Source organism: Pseudorca crassidens, chromosome X (assembly GCF_039906515.1).
Source record: "Pseudorca crassidens isolate mPseCra1 chromosome X, mPseCra1.hap1, whole genome shotgun sequence".
Classification (NCBI taxonomy): Eukaryota; Metazoa; Chordata; class Mammalia; order Artiodactyla; family Delphinidae; genus Pseudorca; species Pseudorca crassidens.
This window is the reverse complement of record NC_090317.1, coordinates 114,434,587-114,454,384: the sequence shown is the minus strand read 5'-3', so window position 1 is coordinate 114,454,384 and position 19,798 is coordinate 114,434,587.

Sequence of the window (19,798 nt, the reverse complement as noted above, 5' to 3'; positions counted from 1 at the left end):
ATTGGTTCATTAACTGTGACAAATATGCCACACAAATGTAAGATGTTAAGAGTGGAGATTAGGTGTGAAGTATATGGGAATTATGTATATGTCACATCTTTTTTTCTGTAAGTCTAAAACAATTCTAAAATAAAATATGTATTTAAAAACAAAAGAAATATGCCTGGATAGCATTACCTTGGCATGTCCAAGGATCAAAACCACTTAGGCACTTGGAGTTTGAATAAAAAGAAATAGTGAAGGTCAGAACAGTCACATGGACTGGTTTCCAAGCAGCCAGGCAAGACTGGACAACTAGGAAGGTTGGGAATGCCAAGGACGGCCACAGGCCCAACATTCAGCGTTCAGATCAACCAGCACCCACAGAGAACAGGTCCCACAAGAGGATTAAAACAGGAGTCAGCACCCAAAAACTTTGGGAGGTGAAATGACCTGCTTTCTCCCCCTCACCCCCACTTGCACTCTTCTTTAACCCTCCACAGTGTCCCAGCTACACACCTATGACCAATTAGCCACTTCCTTAAGGGAGTCCTCTTAAGGTCTTTGGATAACCATGAACTTAATAAGGGTTCAGTCAAACAGCCTGTATTTGGCACCCTAGCCTCAGGGAGACACTCATTTAACTTGCTCATCCCTACTGGAAAACGCCTTTGCAGTGTTTCCACAAGGACCTCCCCGCATCAAGTATCACCTCTCTGACTCTCTGTCTCCCTCTAGCCCAGTGGTCCTAAACCTGGTTGCATATTACAGTTACCTTGGAAATCGTTTAAAGTTCCTGATGCCCAGGACACACCTAGATATATCAATCGTAATTTCTGGGGAGGAGATAAATATTTTTAAAAACTCCTCAGTGCTTCTGATGTGCAGCCAACGTTGAGAACCATTCACTGTTGACCCTTCTCAAAAATACTTCCAGCTAGAGGAGTTCACACCAGCCAAACTTCTCAACTCATCCTCAGCCATCACCTCCTGCTTTTCCCACTGCCCCTTCTTTGGGAATGACCTCTTAGCTTCTAGATCCAAAAGACACTTTTTAGAGGGTTTTCTCCTTAAATGTTCTGTAACACTTAATTGTCTACTTCCTTCTTCTTAAATGCTTCCCGTTTTTGTCACAGTACTCCCTTGTTTTTATCCTGCCTCTGATTGCCCTTTTCCCTTTGTTTTGCAAGACTCTCTTCCTCATCACATCCATAAATGTTCTTTTCTATAAGCCCTGCCCTAAATATCCCTTATCATCTCATTCTATGCATTTACCTTGGGTCATCTCATCATCTCCCCTGGCTTCAACTACCTATACACTGAAGGTCCACAAATACATTATTTTCATCCCAAATCCAGCAGTGTGCTTCAGACTCACATGGCCAATTCCCTGGTAAACCTCTCCAGCTGCATCTCCCATAGACACTCCGTCAAAAATCAAACTCTCCCTCTTCTCTTCAATCTGCTAGTGTGTCAGTGTGAACATGGACTCTGTGCTGAGCTGCTTGGGTTTGAAATCCTGATTGAGCCACATAATAAGCTTGGGCAAATGAATTAACCTCTCTGCAACTCCATTTCCTCATCTGTAAAATAGGTATAATAATGATAACTTCCTCATAAGATTATTGTTAGTATGAAAATTAAATAATATGTGTAAAGGGCTTAAAGTAGTGCCTGGCACATAGTAAGCATTCTATTTGATGAAGCACTACTTCATCAATATTATCATTATTCTAAATTCCCTATCTCAGTGAAGGGCGCCATCACCTAATTAGATACAGAAGGCAACTATCTGAGTGTCATTCCTTTTGCCTCATTACATCTTATCCCCTCTATCAGTTATTGTTCTACTCAATTTTTCTACAGATACTTTCCTTATTCTTCATACTACCACCACTGCTTCAGTTCAGGCCCATGGTGTGCTGGAGTGAGAGCTGACTATGCCCCTCTCCTCCCAGCTCAGTAGTCGGTAACATCACATTAGTAGCTTAAAACTGGCTATTATGGGAGTATTTATACCATGGGAATCAGCAAACTCTACAAATGAGGAATCTTATTTCTTTTTTTTGAAGAGTCCATTGTTAAAATATTCAGGCCCTCATGGTTCCTCCTCCAAGTGTCTGCAAAACATCTGGTCTATTTCTACCACTGTTGTGCTACTCTAGTCCATTCTTATTATTGATACCAGGAAAAAATTTTCTAAAATGCCAATCTCATCATATTACCACTCCCCAGATGAAAATAATTCAGTAGCTCCCCCTTTTCCTTAGGCTAAAAGCCTAAATCCTTAGCATGGCATACATGGCCGATAGTAGATGCCATATGTGTCCCATTCTTATCCCCTTGAAGTGCACCTTTCTTGTACAGGCCAACATCTTGTTACCACGAGCACCTGTAAGTGTCTTCCTGAGAGCTTTCTTCAGTCTCAGGAGAAAGCCCAAAGAGCCAGGGAGTTAACTCTCCTGGGAGCAGCCCTCACCCAATAATAGATGAGAGCTGGCTGGATATATATCCCAGCTCCTGCCCCTCAGACAGGACAACTCAGAGATGGAGTCACTCCAGAGATCCCCAGTGGACTGAGCCCCAATTGCCCGTAGCAGTAACCTGCTCTCATTTCCTTCTCCTCTACCAGTGCTGCCTGGGATCACCTCCCAAATTAACCACTGACCCTCAAGTCCTTATCTCAGGGTCTGTTTCTGGGGGAACCCAACCTAACACATGGCCATTCATGGTCTGCCTTTTCTCCACTTCAGCCTTGCCATTTCTCCCCTCAAGCTGCAGCTATACTGAACAATTTTACATATAGTTCTCCGAAGGTAACATGGTGTCTCACACTTTGTTCCCTTGCAGATGATGCTCACTTTATATGGAATAAGCCATATAAATTCCACCTTTCTTCACCCAGAAAACTCTAACCTGTTCTTCCAAATCCAACTCAGTATCCAGCTTTTCCCCTGATCACTGTCATCCCCCTCCCCCAAAGGAAGGGTCTCTCATGTGTTCTTATGTCATCCAGTGCTTACAAAGCTGCTCTCTAATCCATTGTGGGTTCTCTCAGGTCCTTCTCAAGCATATACCCATCCCCCATCCTACCAACACCCCTGGCATGACACATATTAGCAAGTCAATAAAGGTGTGTTGAAGGGATATAGCTTTCATGACGCATTATCCCTTATGTTCTCATCCCTGGAGAAAATGTTCAACAAGGAGTTTACCATCTAGGTTGACAGACAAATCTGTTTTCTCGTATTTCCCAATAATTGTTGTGTAATTACAAGCACTATCAGAAACTAAGCTATTTGCATAAATATAGCCAAACACCAATTTTGGTTTAGCACTGGTGATATGTTCCACCAAGATCCTTAGTTTTCTAGCCCTGACATTTTCTTATTATCTCTGCATTTCAATGTTACCTTCCAGGCTCTGCAATTAAGCATATTCTTAGGGTTTTAAGCAAATATGCTTGCACTGTTTTTAAAGTGCCAAAACACCCAGGGGCACTACTTGATCCTCTGATTCTCCCTTTCGAAGGGGTTTCTCAGCTGTGGCTGACAGCTTTGTGACTGCAGAGCCTCCCTGTCCAACAGTGCTGAGCTTTCTCTTATCCGCACCACAGTATTCTGCGTCCTCTGCAGAATATATTTATTTGCAGCGTTTCAGCAGGGAGACCCTGGGAGGATGAGTCATCGTCCTTATCCAGAGAGTTGCCCTTGAGGCCACACTGAGAAAACTCTCTCCCTCTTACTGTATAGAGCAGGCCCCGATCAGAAAGCAAGTGCTCTGTTTATAGAAAAGTTTCCCACCTAGGCAGGAAATGACACTTCACAAATGTTGAAAAATAAATGCAGGGGGCATATAATGTAATTTCTTGGACCCAAATGCATTGCAAGGTAATAAATTCAGTTAAAAATGCACTGAGCACCCACTACATGTAGGAATCTATGGCAAGTACAAGGGAAGCTAGGGCATACAAGGGAAGGTCCCTGCATCTGGCCCCCACCCCCGGGGAAAATTATTAGTTTAATATTTTAAGGATATTTTAGGATTTGCAGAGAGGGAGTTTACATCAAATGACTACATATAAAGCTGTAGCACTATCATGCTTGCATATAAGAGGACAAATGTGTGAACACTTGAATCTATCTCTGTATTCTATACTCATATGATACTAACAGAGTGGTATGCTAGTCAGAATCCCCTTGGAGGCAGTTTTCTAGGAATCCCATTGTTACAAATCCTTCTTGGTATCACTATTGGTATCTGGAACACTGAGACAACAAAGGAATTATACAGGGGAAGCAGAAGTCAGAAACAGGAAGCCAAGATAAGGCTGAGGATAAGCTGGGGTTGGGGGGGGGGGTGGTTAGTTGCAGGGAGTGGGAGTAGGGCAGGCCTGAGGCTTGACCCTGGACTTCAAGAGCCTGGAGGAGCAGAGTAAATGGGCGCAGCACACAGGTATCAATGATATGAGGTGCAGAAAATCCAAGAAGTTATGCTAATATAAGTAATAAAGCTTAGAGCAGCCAAATGTGCCAGGATCCAGTCAGCATGGGAAGCTAACAGTAAGCGATACAGTCAGTCATGGAGCTTGTACAGAGCTTACAGCAGTCTGGGGCACTGGGTGTGAGCCAAAAATCTGGTGCCAGACCACCTGGTTTCAAATCTTTATTCTACCAACTAGTAGTTGTGAGTTATTTAGTATCTCTCTGCCTCAGGTTTCTCTTCTATAAATGACAACAAAACAATACATTATTTACTCAATTCTAACATCCCCTTGATTGTAAGATGCACTACCTTACAATTTTATCTATTCTTTAAAATATCCAAAAATAGATAATTCCCAGGATATATAAGCTATTCCAAATGACAGAAAAAAAATAGAGAGCTACCCAATTCATCTTATAAAGTAAAACAACTCTCCTACTTAAACCTGAAAAAGGCAACACAAAAGAGAATTAAAGCCCAATCCTACTTGTGAAAATTATAAAAATTCTACATTACGTACTAGCAAAAATTTTAATAACAGCTTCGAACCTTATACAATATGACAAGTAGAGTTATCACTAGAATGCACTATGACTTAAGACAAGTATTAAATATATATCACACCAAAGAGTCAAAGAAGAAACACTATATATGTCAGAGGCATTTAATAAAATTCAGTATCTATTTCAGAGATATTTTTTGTTAAGTAAAAATGAGAAGACTGTGACCTCACAGAAGTAGTTTAATGTTTTTCCTTTTACCTAAACGATGAACACAAAAATCACCCCATTACTTCCTAAATAAAAGTGTCTTTTTTAAATCATATTCTTACTTTTGTCAGTGATCTGGAAGTGCTGGACAGTGCAGTAAAACAGGAAACAGTAATAATAATTATATCACTTAGGGAAAAAGAGAGAAAATTTTCCTTATAAAACTCAAGATAATCCATTGAAAATTCACAAAATGCAGAAAAGATATAGAAAACATAAAATGTTTTATTTATCAAAAAGTAATAGCTATATGATAAAAGCAACAAAATACACTTATACCTCAGATAATCTTGGGTATATGTACTCTGGAGAGCCAAAAAAGATTATTTGCATAAATGGAGATAGGTACTATGATCCACCTTTAAGGAGTAAAATATGAAAATAGGTCAATTGCTTCAGATTAATCTATAAATTTAAGTAATCACAATATGGATTTTGTTATAAGAAAATGAAATGGAAATGGAAGAATATACTATTAAGTAACTAATTTTTTGATAAAAGAATGATTTCAGAAAAGAGAACGTGCCCTATGTTTAACACATTATAAAACTCCAACAATTAAAACAGTGTGTCCAGCTCACAATAGGCATTCTATAAATTTTCTTTAAATAAACAGATCATGAATCAATGTATGGATCAATATAATGGAAGAATTCATTTAAAAATGAACCCTAAAATATATGAGAATGTAGTATTTTTTTAATAAAAGAAAAACTTAACAAGCAGTGAAAAGGGAATATGTGTTAAAAGTTTGTGGAAATATATCAATATATATTTACACATATATAGTGGATATATAAAGCAAATACTAACAGAACTAAAAGGAGAAATAAACAGCAATACAATAATAGTTGGAGATTTTAATACCCCACTCTCAACAATGGACAGTTCATCCAGATAGAGAATCAATAAGGAAACAGTGGAACTGCATGAAACTATAGACCAAATAAACCTAACAGACATATACAGAACACTCCATCCAACAGCAGGAATATACACCTTCTTCTCAAGTGCACGTGGAACATCTTCAAGGATGGATCATATGATAGGGCACAAATCAAGTCACAACAAATTCAAAAACAGATAAATTATATCAAGTATCTTTTCCTATCATGATGGTATAAAACTAAAAATCAGTAACAGAAGGAAAACTGGAAAATTCACAAATTATTGGAAGTTAAACAGGTCAACCTATACAACTAGTGGGACAAAGCAGAAATCAAAAGGGAAATCAAAAAACTTTCTTGAGACAAACAAAAATGTAAACACAACATACCAACACTTATGGGGTGCAACAAAAGCAATAAAATTTATAGCTATAAATGCACAAATTAAGAAAAAAATATCTCAAATAAAGAACCTAACGCTATACCTAAAGGAACTAAAAAATAAAACTAAGCGAAAAGTTGGCAGAAGAAGGAAATAACAAAGATTACAGCAGAAATACGGACTTCCCTGGTGGTGCAGTGGTTAAGACTCCACACTCCCAATGCAGGGGGCCCAGGTTCCATCTGTAGTCAGGGAACTAGATCCCACGTGCATGCTGCAACTAAGAGTTCACATGCCACAACTAAGGAGCCCACATGCTGCAACTAAGGAGCCCGCCTGCCACAACTAAAACCCAGCACAACCAAATAAATAAATATTAAAAAGATTAGAGCAGAAATAAATGAAATAGAGACTAGAAAAACAATTAAAAAATTAACAAACCTAAGAGCTGGTTCTTTGAAAAGGTAAACAAAATTGACAAATCTTTGGCTAGGTTAATCAAGAAAAAAAAGAGACCTCAAGTAAATAAAACTATAAATGAAAGAGGAGATATTACAATTGATACCACAGAAATACAAAGGGTCCTAAGAGACTACTATGAACAGTTTTATGCCAATGAACTGAACAACCTAGAAGAAATGGATAAATTCCTAGAAACATACAACCTGTCAAGACTGAATCATGAAGATATAGATAATCTGAATAGACCAATAATGAACAAGGAGATTGAGTCAGGAATCAAAAATCTCCCAACAAAGAAAAGCACAAAACGAAATCGTTTCACAGATGAATTCTACCAAATATTTAAAGAAGAATTAACACCAATTCTTCTCAAACACTCTTAAAAAATTGAAAAGAAGAGAACAGCTCCAAACTCATTTTACAATGCCAGCATTACCCTGATATTAAAGATAGATACAAGTTAAGAAAATTACAGGCCAATATCCCTAATAAATATAGATGCAAAAATTCCCAACAGAATATTAGTAAACTGAAGTCAACAGTGTATTAAAAGGATGGTACACCACGATCAGGTGGGATTCATCCCTGGGACACAAGGATGGTTCAACATATGCAAATCAATAAATGTGATAAACCACATTAATAGAATGAAAGATATATTACATATGATCATCTCAATAGATATAGAAAAAGCATTTGACAAAATCCATTCATGATAAAAACTCAACAAGACGGGTTTAGAAGAAATGTAAGTCAACATAATAAAGGCAATACATGACAAGCTCCCAGCTACCATCTTACTCAATGGTCAAAGTTTGAAAAAATTTAAGACTAGAGTGCCTACTCTCACTACTCCAAATCAGCATAGTACTCAAAGTCCTAGCCAGAGCTATCAGGCAAGAAAAATAAATAAAAAGTATCAAAACCAGAAAGGAAGAACTTACATTGTCTCTGTTTGCAGATGACATATTTTATATATAGAAAATCCTAATGACTTGACAAAAATCTATTAGAACCAATAAATGAATGCAGTAAAGTTGCAGGGTACAAAATCAACATATAAAAATGAGTTGCATTTCTATACACTAACAACAAACTAGCTGAAAAAGAAATAAACAATCCCATTTATAATAACATCAAAAATATTTAGGAATAGTTTAACCAAGGTGAAATATCTGTACACTGAAACGGTAGATACTGATGAAAAAACAACTGAAGACACAAATAAATGGGAAGATACACCATGTTCATGCATCAGAAGAATTAATATTGTTAAAATGTCCATACTACCCAAGCCCATCTATCAATTCAGTGCAACCCCCATCAATATTCCAATAGCATTTTTTACAGAAGTAGAAAAACATAGTCCTATAATCCATATGGAACTACAAAAGACCCCAAATTGACCAAGCAGTGATGGGAATGAACAAATATAGAGGCATCACACTTCCTGGTTTTGAATTATACTACAAAGCTAAGTAATCAAAACAGTACGGCACTGGCATGAAAACAAACACAAAGACAAATGGAATAGACTTGAGAGCCCCCTAATAAAGCTATGTGTATGTGGTCAACTAATATTTGACAAGAAAGTCAAGAAGAGTTCATGGGAAAAGATATTCTCTTCAACAAATTGCACTGTGAGAACTGGATATTCATATGCTAAAGAAACTGGACCCCTATCTTACAACACAGGCAAAATTAACTCAAAATGGACTAAAGACTTAAATGTAAGACTTAAAACTGTAAAACTCCTTGAAAAAAATAGGGAAACATTTCCTTGACATTGGTCTTGGTAATGATTTTTTGATATGATACCAAAAGCACAAGCGTCAGAAGCAAATATCAGCAAAGTAGTGCTACATTAAACTAAAAAGTTTCTGCACAGCAAAATAAGTGATCAACAAAATGAAAAGGAAACAAAGAGAATGGGAGAAAATATTTGCAAATCATCTCTCTGATAAGGGGTTAATATCCAAAATATTTAAGGAACTCATACAACTCAATAGCAAAAAACCCCCCAAAAAATCACCAAAAAACAAATAATCTGATTTAAAAATTAGCAAAGACCTGCCTGAATAGACATTTTTTCCAAAGGAGATATACAAATGGCCAACAGGTACCAATGTCACTAATCATTAGGGAAATACAAACCAAAAGCATAATGAGATATCACCTCACACCTGTTGGAATGGCTGTTATCAAAGACAAGAGAGTCCTGGTGATAATGTGGAGAAAAGGGAACCCTTGTGCACTGTTGGGAATTCAAATTGCTACAGCCACTATCGAAAACAGTATGGCGGTTCCTCAAAAAATTAAAAATAGAACTATCATATGATCCAGCAATACACTTCTGGGTATACATCCAAAGAAAATGAAAACAGGATATTGAAGAGATACCTGCACCCCATGTTCATTGCAGCATTATTTATAATAGCCAAGACATGTGAACAATCTAAATGTCTACAGAAGGACGAACAAATAAGAAAATGTGTGTGTATACACACACATCCACACACACAGTAGAATATTAATACACTTGCTGATGAGAATACTGTGGCATGGAGATATTAAGTAATTGCCAGTTATTAAACAACAAGACGAGGACATAATTCCATTAGACTGGGCTCCAAAGTTTGCAGTTCTCTTGTATCCTGACTGTAGAGAGAGATGCTGAAGAGGGGGAAGATGAAATTAAATGTCAACACTGGTAACCTTAGTGATAATTTTACTGGTTATTTTCTTCTTTATTCTTCTGTGAATGTCTAAAATGTTTGTTTGATGACTATTTATTTTAAGAATGAGAATGATAAAAGAAAACTCAAATGTTACCAGCATGTACTACATCAATTCATGCTGCAGACTATTTGACTTGTTTATAATTCTGCATTTATGCATAATTTATTATGCATTATGTAAAGAAATGTTAGCTGTACTATGGCTGCCCATGGGAAAGGGGAAAAATATACCTCCCACTTCACTGTTAAGTTATGCTTCTAATATTGTCATCAAAATGCCTGACAGATAAGAACTGTGGCTATTCATAGACACATGCATTTACTATACTAATACCCAGTGTCCTGAATGTAGGACATTTGTGGTGTAAGATGAATGACAAGTTAATGAGTTTTTCTCCAGAGTAGGTGACATCACTTCCAGTAAACATTTTTTTTGTTTTTGCACGATGCAGAACACATAGCAGGCATATGATACCTATATGCTGAATAAAAGAAATCAAGCCCTCTAAATCTCAACTTGGGATTCCTGCAATGCTGAATAATTTAAAAATAGCAATAGTATTTCATTCCACCAACATTTGTGAGTGTAGGCTCTGTGTCAGGGTTAAAGAACCAAGAGCGAGACCAAGACGTGGTCTCTGTCCTCACATGCCTTATCAGCAATTCAAGCCCTGAAGTAGGAGTTGGCAAACTATGACAGGCAGGGCAAATCCAGCACACTGTCTGCTTTTGTACATCCCATGAGCTAAGAATGATTCTTACCTGGTTAAATCACAGGAAAAAAAAAATTAAGAATATTTCATGAAACTTGAGAAATATATGAAGTTCAAATTGTGCCCATACATAAAGTTTTATTGGAACACAGTCACGCCCATTTGTTTACATATTACCCATGGCTTTTTTCACTCTAGAAAGTTGAGTAGTTGTGGCACAGACCATGTGGCCCAGAAAGCCTCAAATATTTGGGATCCGGCCCTTTATAGAAAAGGTTTGACTGACAGCTTGGATCTATTTTAGGCAAAGACCCTGTGAGGACTGAGTCTTGTGGTTTTTTGCGTTTTTGTTTTGTTTTGCTTCCTTTTACCAAAGTAAAAAAAGTAGTAAATGGAATGTCAGCCCTGCTTCTCAGACTTTGTTATGTACATGAATCCCCTGAGGCTCTTATTAAAATGCAGATTCAGGTGCAGCTCTGGCTAGAGCACAGATTCTGTATTTCTAACCAGCTCCTAGGTAGGGATTTCTAGCTAGGTCTAGAGACTGGGTCTTTTAAATCTCTTCAGGAACTTGAGTCAAAAAGGAAAAGATTTCATAGCAGAAAAAAAAGTAGCTTTGGAACCTAGCTTAATGCAATTGGTGATTTTCTGTCACAGATTTATCAGGGCAAAGATAAATGATAGAGATGTTAATGTTCATTTCTCAATTGTCTTTGGTCATTGTGCTTTTTTAGCAAAGCTTAGGTGAACCATTTTCCAAAGAGTAAAGAGGGATAGCAGCTGGTTGTTACTATTAGCTATTTGTGAAGTGAATATTGGGAAAACTAATATTTGTGTCTGAATTCTGTTCAGAGGAAAGGAAAAAAGACAAACTCATATAAACACTATTGATTTTTGAAATAACTTCTTTGCATCTTTAATAAGAATGGAATATTAAGAAAGTATCTAGTTTTGTGTCCTCTGATTAAACATTACTAATAAAAAGATGATTTAAAGTTCTCTGAACATACTGTCCCAAATTTTGAATCTTGATTATTTCCTATAAACACTATAAACAAAAGCTATACGCTCAGTATCAAGCGTTGGCAAGGACATGGAGCAACTAGAACTCTCATGCCCTGCTTGTGAGAGTGTAAGTTGGTAAAACAGTACTATAGTAGAACTGCTTGAAAAATGGTATCTACCAAAGCTTAATATATGCAGTCCTCATGACTCAATAATTCTGCTCCTAGTGTATACTCAACAGAAAAGCATGTATATTGTATGTCAAAGGACTTCTACAAGCATTTTTATTGCAGCATTCTTTTTTTTTTTCTTTTTTTGTGTTCTCAAATTAATGACATACCACGGTTGGGGCTCAGGGCAGGCTGCCCCCAAAATATGCCTCAGTAGCAGATGGATTATTTTGAATTAAAGTTTTCTAAGAAACAGCCAGTCAGGGGAAATGATTAAAACAACAACACTTTGACCCCGATCTTTCCCCTTGAAAGCGGGAAATAAATCTCCCATGTGAAGATATCCTCCTTATAGCAGGGGGATAGAAAGCACCCTCAGCACCACAAGTGGGGAATTCAAGGCTAAGAGAGCTGTATAAACAAGCTTTGTTAATTCTTCATTGGTCTGCTACCCCAAGCACAAGCCCCTTTGTTTTGTTAAATATTCACAAACAATTGTTTCTTTGTCTAAAAATGATATATAAACAGCCTTCTTTGGTCACTTTGGGGGTGCCATTTCTATGAGACCTCAGTGGATACAAATTAAATTGTTTTTTCTCCTGTTAATCTGTCTTTGGTTCCCTATCTCCATTCCCACTGAGAATCCTCATCACATCACTGGGGCTATTGACATAGCTCTCCAACTAGTTTCTCTGTCAAGACCATCATACCTATCATCTCTAGATTTCCCTTCTTCAAAAGAAAAACAACTGATCACACTGCTTCTCAGGGTGAAAGCCTGTGCTGCCCACAGAATAAAATCCAAACCCGCCAGCATGATGTACAAGATTTTTCAAACTCCGGCTCCACCACATACCATCTCCTGCCACTTCCCTCAATGCTCCTGCCGCACTGAACTTCTAAATGCCCAGCAAATACACCAAATTCCTGTAATGTCCAAGTCTTTACACAGCCTGAAAGCTTTTTTTTCATATATGATCCTGAGTCCTAGTTATCCTTTAAAATTCAGCTCAAGCACTAATACTTCTTCAAGCCTTTCCTGACTCCCCTAGGGAATTTGTCATTCTCCCTTTAATGATTCCACTGAGATTTGTTCCTATCTCTTAATGACATCTATAAGGTGGCACTATTTTTGCTCTTTACGTGTATTTCTCTTCCATTAAGAACAGTAAGTTCTTTAATCACAGGGACTCTCTCCCCTTCCACAAAGCCTGACCAGTGGTAGATACTCAAAAAATGACTACTAAACTCATCGCCAAATCCAATCAACCTACCTAACAGATACTTTCTGCAACTAATCTTTATTAGATACTGTATTAGAGTTTTAGCTAGAAAATTAAAATGTTCCCCTATGTAAAGTAAATCCAAACTGCTTGACTATAAAACAAAGAGACTTCCTATCCTTTTCTTTCAATTACAGGAAATAGGTTGGTGAAGGAAAACAAGATTCCTAGGAAGGTGGATAGGAGTATAGGAACAATTTTTTTGTTCCAGTGAGGAGGTGAGATTACCAAAAAATGACAGGCAGGTACTGTGAGTCGAAGACAATGAATTTATTTCTAGCCCAAGATACCAACAGGGTTTCTATACATTGAAGTCATTTGCTGGGGTTTCTTTTCCCTCCCTCCTGGGCACTTCCTGTATCTCCCCTCTTCATTTTCCCCCATTTCTCAGTGCTGGACACTATCTGTAGCAAGAATAAGAAAGACAAAAAGGAACCTGAAGGGCAATGGTAGGGAAATGCCTAATGGATTACAATGAAGGAATAATTGCTCTTGCAGATTTTGCATCAATCATGAGTTTTTATCCCCAGACATATGTATGTCTATGTAATGGTGGCTGGCTTCAATGCAACACAAAGGCTTAGTTTTGCAATTCCACACACAGGACACAGAAAAAAACAGCCAGGGCTACTGGGTGCCTTCCATCTTCCTTTTCCTTAGTGACAGCCAGCAGAGGATTTCCTCTCTCCTTTTTGCACTGCCCTTTTAGAAAAAAAGATTATGAGAAACTCAAGGTAAAATAAATTAAAAGGCTTGTCTATCCAAATTTACAGTCAATGAAACGGAAGAATGTTGCAGTGGGAGGGGCCCTAGATTAAATTCCAAGCACTGCTAACTGTGGGACCTCGGTTGAAGCACTTCTTTTCTCTATGCCTCAGTTTTCTTCTCTAAAGACAAGAGTATGATCATATGAACACTTCTTTCTGCTTACAATCCAGTCAGGAACAAGCCTGAACAAAGTGTAGAATTCTACTAATTAAAAAAAATGTAGAGCATGTTGAAAAAAATCTGAACATAATAAAGTCCAAGCTCAGGCAAATGATAATTAAACATATAATGGCCACATTAAAACCTCAGGTCAAATTCTCCTTCTTCCATTCTTTTTTTTTTTCCCACACCTTTATTGGAGTATAATTGCTTTAGTATGTTGTGTTAGTTTTTACTGTACAACAGAGTGAATCAGCTATATGTATACATATAATCCCCATATCCCCTCCCCCTCTTGAGCCTCCCTCCCACCCTCCCTATCCCACCCCTCTAGGTGGTCACAAAGCACCGAGCTGATCTCCCTGTGCTATGCAGCTGCTTGCCACTAGCTATCTAGTTTACATTTGGTAGTGTATATATGTCAACGCTACTCTCTCACTTCGTCCCAGCTTCCCTTCCCCTCCCCCACCCCACCCCCCGGGCCCTCAAGTCTGTTCTCTACCTCTGCGTCTTCATTCTTGCCCTGCCCCTAGGTTCATCAGTACCGCTTTTTAAAATTCCATATATGTGTTAGCATACGGTATTTGTTTTTCTCTTTCTGACTGACTTCACTCTGTAGGACAGATTCTAAGTCCATCCTCCTCACTACAAATAACTCAATTCCGTTCCTTTTAATGGCTGAGTAATATATTCCATTGTATATATGTGCCACATCTTCTTTATCCATTCATCTGTTGATGGACATTTAGGTTGCTCCCATGTCCTGGCTATTGTAAATAGTGTATTGCAGCATTATTCTTGAGAAACTAAAAACTAAAGAAAAACCTAAATGTTCACCAACAGTAGAATAGAAAAAAAAGGTATGTTATTTACAATGGAATAAACAGCAATGAGAATGGAAAAAGACCCACAGAAATGTGCTCAAAAATATGGATGACCCTCACAAATATAATTTTGGGCAAAATAATCCAGACACAAAAGAGAACAAACTCTATAAAGCTTGAAAAAGATAAAATCTATGCTGTTGAGAGTCAGACAGTGGTTACCTGGGTAGGGGAATTAGCGTCTGGAAGTGGGAGCCATGGAGGCTTCTGGAGTGCTGATAATGCTCTGTTCTTGGACTTGTCTGAGAAGCCTTTTGCTACTTTAGAAAAAATGTTATCGAGCCAACAAATTTTAATAAATTTATCTACACAACCATAGAGATGTGAAGGGCACGTGTAAGGACTCCCCACCTCAAACCTATATGCCACCTTATGAGGTGAGGAAGGCTCATGTCAAAAGGGTCCTTGCTTTTAAACAATAGTCTTGGAAGGACGAGTGGTATTCCCAACACGGTTTTAAGATTAGTTGAGAGAGATTGCCATGCTGAGTGAAGTAAGTCAGACAGGGAAGGACAAATATGATATTGCTTATATGTGGCATCTGAAGGAATGGTACAAATGAACTTATTAACGGAACAGAGGTGGAGTCACAGACGTAAAGAGCAAACTTGTGGTTGCGGCGGGGGAGAGGGGAGGGATAAACTGGGAGATTGCAATTGACGTATGCACACTACTGTGTACGTAATGGATAGCTCATAGGGACCTGCTGTATAGCACAGGGAACTCTTCCCAATGCTCTGGGGTGACCTAGGTGGGAAGAGAGTCTAGAAAAGAGTGGATGTACGGGTGTATGCAGCAGAAACTAGCACAACATTGTAGATCAACTACACTCCAATGGAAATTATAAAAAAAATTAGAGAAGACCTCAGTTATTCCTCTATGCTGGGTCTCTCCACATCGTTGTTGTCATCAGTGAGAAGTGGAATATTTCCTGCCATATCAGTAAACAAATGATGTCACAGTCATCAGCGATTGCAGCCACCAGTTTATGGTGAGCTGAGGAGCCCTGAGGGAACTCAGGAAGGAAACAAAGAATACCTGCCATCTAGCAGCCATCGGACTGCAGCCACTCCCCACGGTGAGCCCTGAGGAAATGCAGGATGTGAAAACACAGGATACTGGCCCCAGACAGCTGAGGCGCATATCAAAGTCATGGTTTCAGTGAGCCCAGATTCTTGCATCTTCCCGTACAAAGAAAAGTGCTAAATTCCTTAACTTGAGATATCTGGTTTTCTTTAACAATAATCTAACAATAATCTTTTGACGTTCAGACTACCTGTCCTTTGTTGCAAAACTGCTATATATCCTAGCTCCCCCCTCACCTCCTCGGAGCAGTTTTCTTGGGGTTACTTGAGATGCTGCCTCCCGAGCATGAAGTCCTCAGTATGTCCCCCGAATAAAACATAACTCTCAACTTTTAGGCTGCGAATATTTTTTTAGTCAACATCAGGAAGTTAGCATGACCTCTCTTTGGGTTATTCCAGTTTACAAAGGATTTAAAGGAGGACAGGCCAGGACAAAACCGGGAACATTTCTGATGTACCCCTCTGTGCTCAGTAGTGTTTATATAAAGAAATATAAACCACAAACAATGCTTACTTCAAGCACGAAGACATGGTCAATGAGACATCATTGGGAACAACCTCTAATTCCAATAATATTTATGAGATGGAGTCCTAATGACATAATCCTCAAGAAAGCTGAAATTGGCTCTGTCCTATTTACATCTGTAACTTCAGCATCTAGCAAAGTGCTGAGTGAAATCGGCTGAGTGAAATGGTATTTTGCCATTAAAAAAAAATGGTATTTTGCCATTAAAAAAAAATCATGTTTTTGAAAACTAATGATTTAGGGAAATGCTCACAACATAAAATTAAGTGAAACAAATCAGGGCACATACATAATAAATAAATAGATGTATATATTTTATGATACCACTGTTTTAAAACCTAAAAAAGCATATGTATATATCAAAGGGGAAGAAAGAGGAAAAATCATTAACTAAAAAAATGGGGTTATTGGTGATCTGTTTACTTGTTTTTGCTTACCCATATTCAAATTTTTAATAATTAAAATGTATTACTTTAAAAAATAATTTTAAAAAAGATGAAAGGACAGAAGTTTGAAGGACTCATAGAAATACCAACAACAGAGAAGAAGAAAAGGTGAAAGACGTCAAGTGTCTGACACATTCACTGACTCAAAGTTGACCTTTAAGCCACCATCCTGTGCCCCTTTCTACTAACATTGACAAGTGCTCTCCTTTTTCTCCCCTCTTTGGGCCAATAGCCTGAGGCCAGGTCTCCATCTGGACACCCGTTTCTCTTCCTTTCTGGGAGAGCAAGCAGGTCCCAGGTAGCATTTTCCTCCTCCCACATTGGAGGCAATGGTTTAGTGCTCGGGTAGACTCCCAGGGTGCTGTTTGCTTACAAGTCTATACATATATTTCTTTTGCCTCCTTGCTTTAGATTTCTGAAGCTCAGCTTACGACGTGAGGAAAAGTGTTCAAGCCTCCGAGCACCTCAGTTTGGGGCCTCTCCTGAATCCACATCGTCTGCCTCCTTATTTCCCAGAGCAATAGGCTTCTGCTCAGATTTTCTCTGCCTCAAGTCGGCATTTCTTCTGGAACCAACTTCTGAGTGCTAGCTCTCCTTGGGCCCCATGTCCCACTTAGCTCTTGACCAACTCAGCCTGTCTCTACCAAATGACTCTTATACACAGTTTGAAAATGCCATAATTATTCCACATCAAATAAATACCCCCTTCCCCCAATATCACAGATTAAAGGATGATTAAGAGATGCTGATGCTCATATCCAGAATGCATATGTTTATTAGAAAAAGCAGCTGAATGGGGTTTAAGACAGGCCTTGGAGAAGCATAAAGATGTGAACAGGAAAGACGAAAGGCCACCAAAGAGAAAATCTCAAGTTTTACAGTCTGAAAGGCCTTGCGGCCAGAGAAATCAAAGATTATTAGACCTTACGAGAAGCCTCTGAGGTCACTGTCACCCTTGCTTTACTCAGAAGGGCTTAATGGATCTTCTCACAAATACGTAGCCAGCAATCATGGAAATATCTATACACTTTCTGTGTCCTTGCATCTTCCATGACAATTGTGTTCTAGGACTTTCAGATTTTTACAGACAAGATTCAATTTTAAAAAAGGAAAATTGCTGGTTTCTGGGTATATTACATAGTTGCCAACCTATCATTCGTTGAGTAATTTTATTTTTAAAAAGGAAAGAAAAAGAAAAAATGCCATCTATTGTGACTATCATTTTATAAAAGACATAAACTCAGAGAAAAGGACATTGATTTAAATTGTAGAGATGTGGACTAGTGTCGGGGACCTGCTGGCTTTCTGTATCCTGTCCCAGTCTATCAGTCAATTGCTATGCATATGGGTCCTACCTGAATACTAAGACCTGGGAATACTGGTACTACCTCCATGGGCACATTCTAATATCCAGTAGGAAATTATATTGACTGTCCATGTCTGTTTCTAGTCAGTGTCTTAGTTTGACTTCCCCAGAAGTAGACCCTGAGCCAAGGATTTGAAGATAGTTTATTAGGGAGGTGAGCCCAGGAAGCACTGGAAGGGAAGTGGGGAGATAAGGCAGCGGAGGGAAAGAGGCAACTACAGCATGCACTGTGGACAACCGGCCACAAGAAAGAACTGCTGGAGACTTCTAGGCACACCATGGATATTTATCAATTCACTCCCTACCCACCGTTTGTGGAGCATTAACTCTTGGTACTATTGGTCTACTCCTATCACTGATCAAGCCTGCTCCTGCAACCAAAGTCCTCAAGTAGAGAGATGCAGCCACTGGTGTGAGAGGCCTCTGGCACGTGAGTGTTTGCAGAAAATACGGTCCTGGCACCAATAGCGTCTGCCACACCACTTTATTGAGGGTTCTCAAGCCCACTCGTTAACTGAGTTCACAATGAGACCATTTCTTTATTTAACACTAGCATCAAATAAAGATATAGAAAATAATTTGTAGGCTTCAAAATAAGAGCATTTCTCGTCTTCCCTGGAGTTGCCAGAAGGCATTCTGGACACCGTGTGATCTCTTTTTTAGTACGGACTGACACATCCAAGAGAAGACAAGAGTAAGAACTAAGGAAGCCTCTAGAGCACAGATGGTGATAGAACTGACTTATGTCGGCTTTTGCGTCCTCGGGCAGTTAGATAATGGGAAAAAAACATTTAGCACATGAGGGATTTAGGAACTGTCAGAAAAAGTTTGTAAAAAAAAAGTTAATTTCACCGTTCTAATAAGCTAAAATTAGTCACCACTGAATAAACCACAAAGGATACTGGAACCTCTTCTCAGAAGCTTGCCAAGATATGATGCGTAAGGCTTTGTTATTTGTGTTTTATTTTAACTCTGGATTCATATTCATTTATAGCATACTTTTACCCATGCTATCTCTTCAAACAGACATCTATGGTTATACAGACAGCCATAATAAGATTTCCGTTTTCTGATAGTTCTTCTAACATTAGTGATTTTAATCAAACATCCAGCATTGACACTGGATGTTTTGAATTTAGGCCACAATAGATGTATGAGCCACATAACCCACTGGCAAGAACAAGTGCAAAGGTAACAATTCATGTTGGAATCATTTCTGCCACTTCCTCGCCAGTCACCTTCTAGTTAAAGCAACAGAGATTAGATGGAACCTATAAAGTTTCAACAGCTGCTGCCACACAAATGCCATGTTATTAGTTTGAAATTTTAGCTGCTAATCCACAGCACTGTAAATTCAAGACAGGCCTCTCTGGACCAGCTGGCTGGCTGCATGGCCTTGAGGCCTCCTGGTAAGGCCGTGGCAGAATTTGCTTCTCCCAGGATTTGCCCAATGCTAGGCAATCTCCCTCCATCCCAATGACCTCATCTTAGTTTCCCACCTCTGAGTCTCCCCAGTCAATCAGATGTGGCACCACTGTCCATTCAAAAGAATGATGCACAAACAGCAACTCCATCTAAGGGTTGAATGAAGAGCTTGGGTATTTCCCAGGACCGTGATCTGAATCAACAGATAATAATTTATTCTAGGCTTCTCTTCCATTGATCTTTGGTCTTATTCTTAAATTGTAAC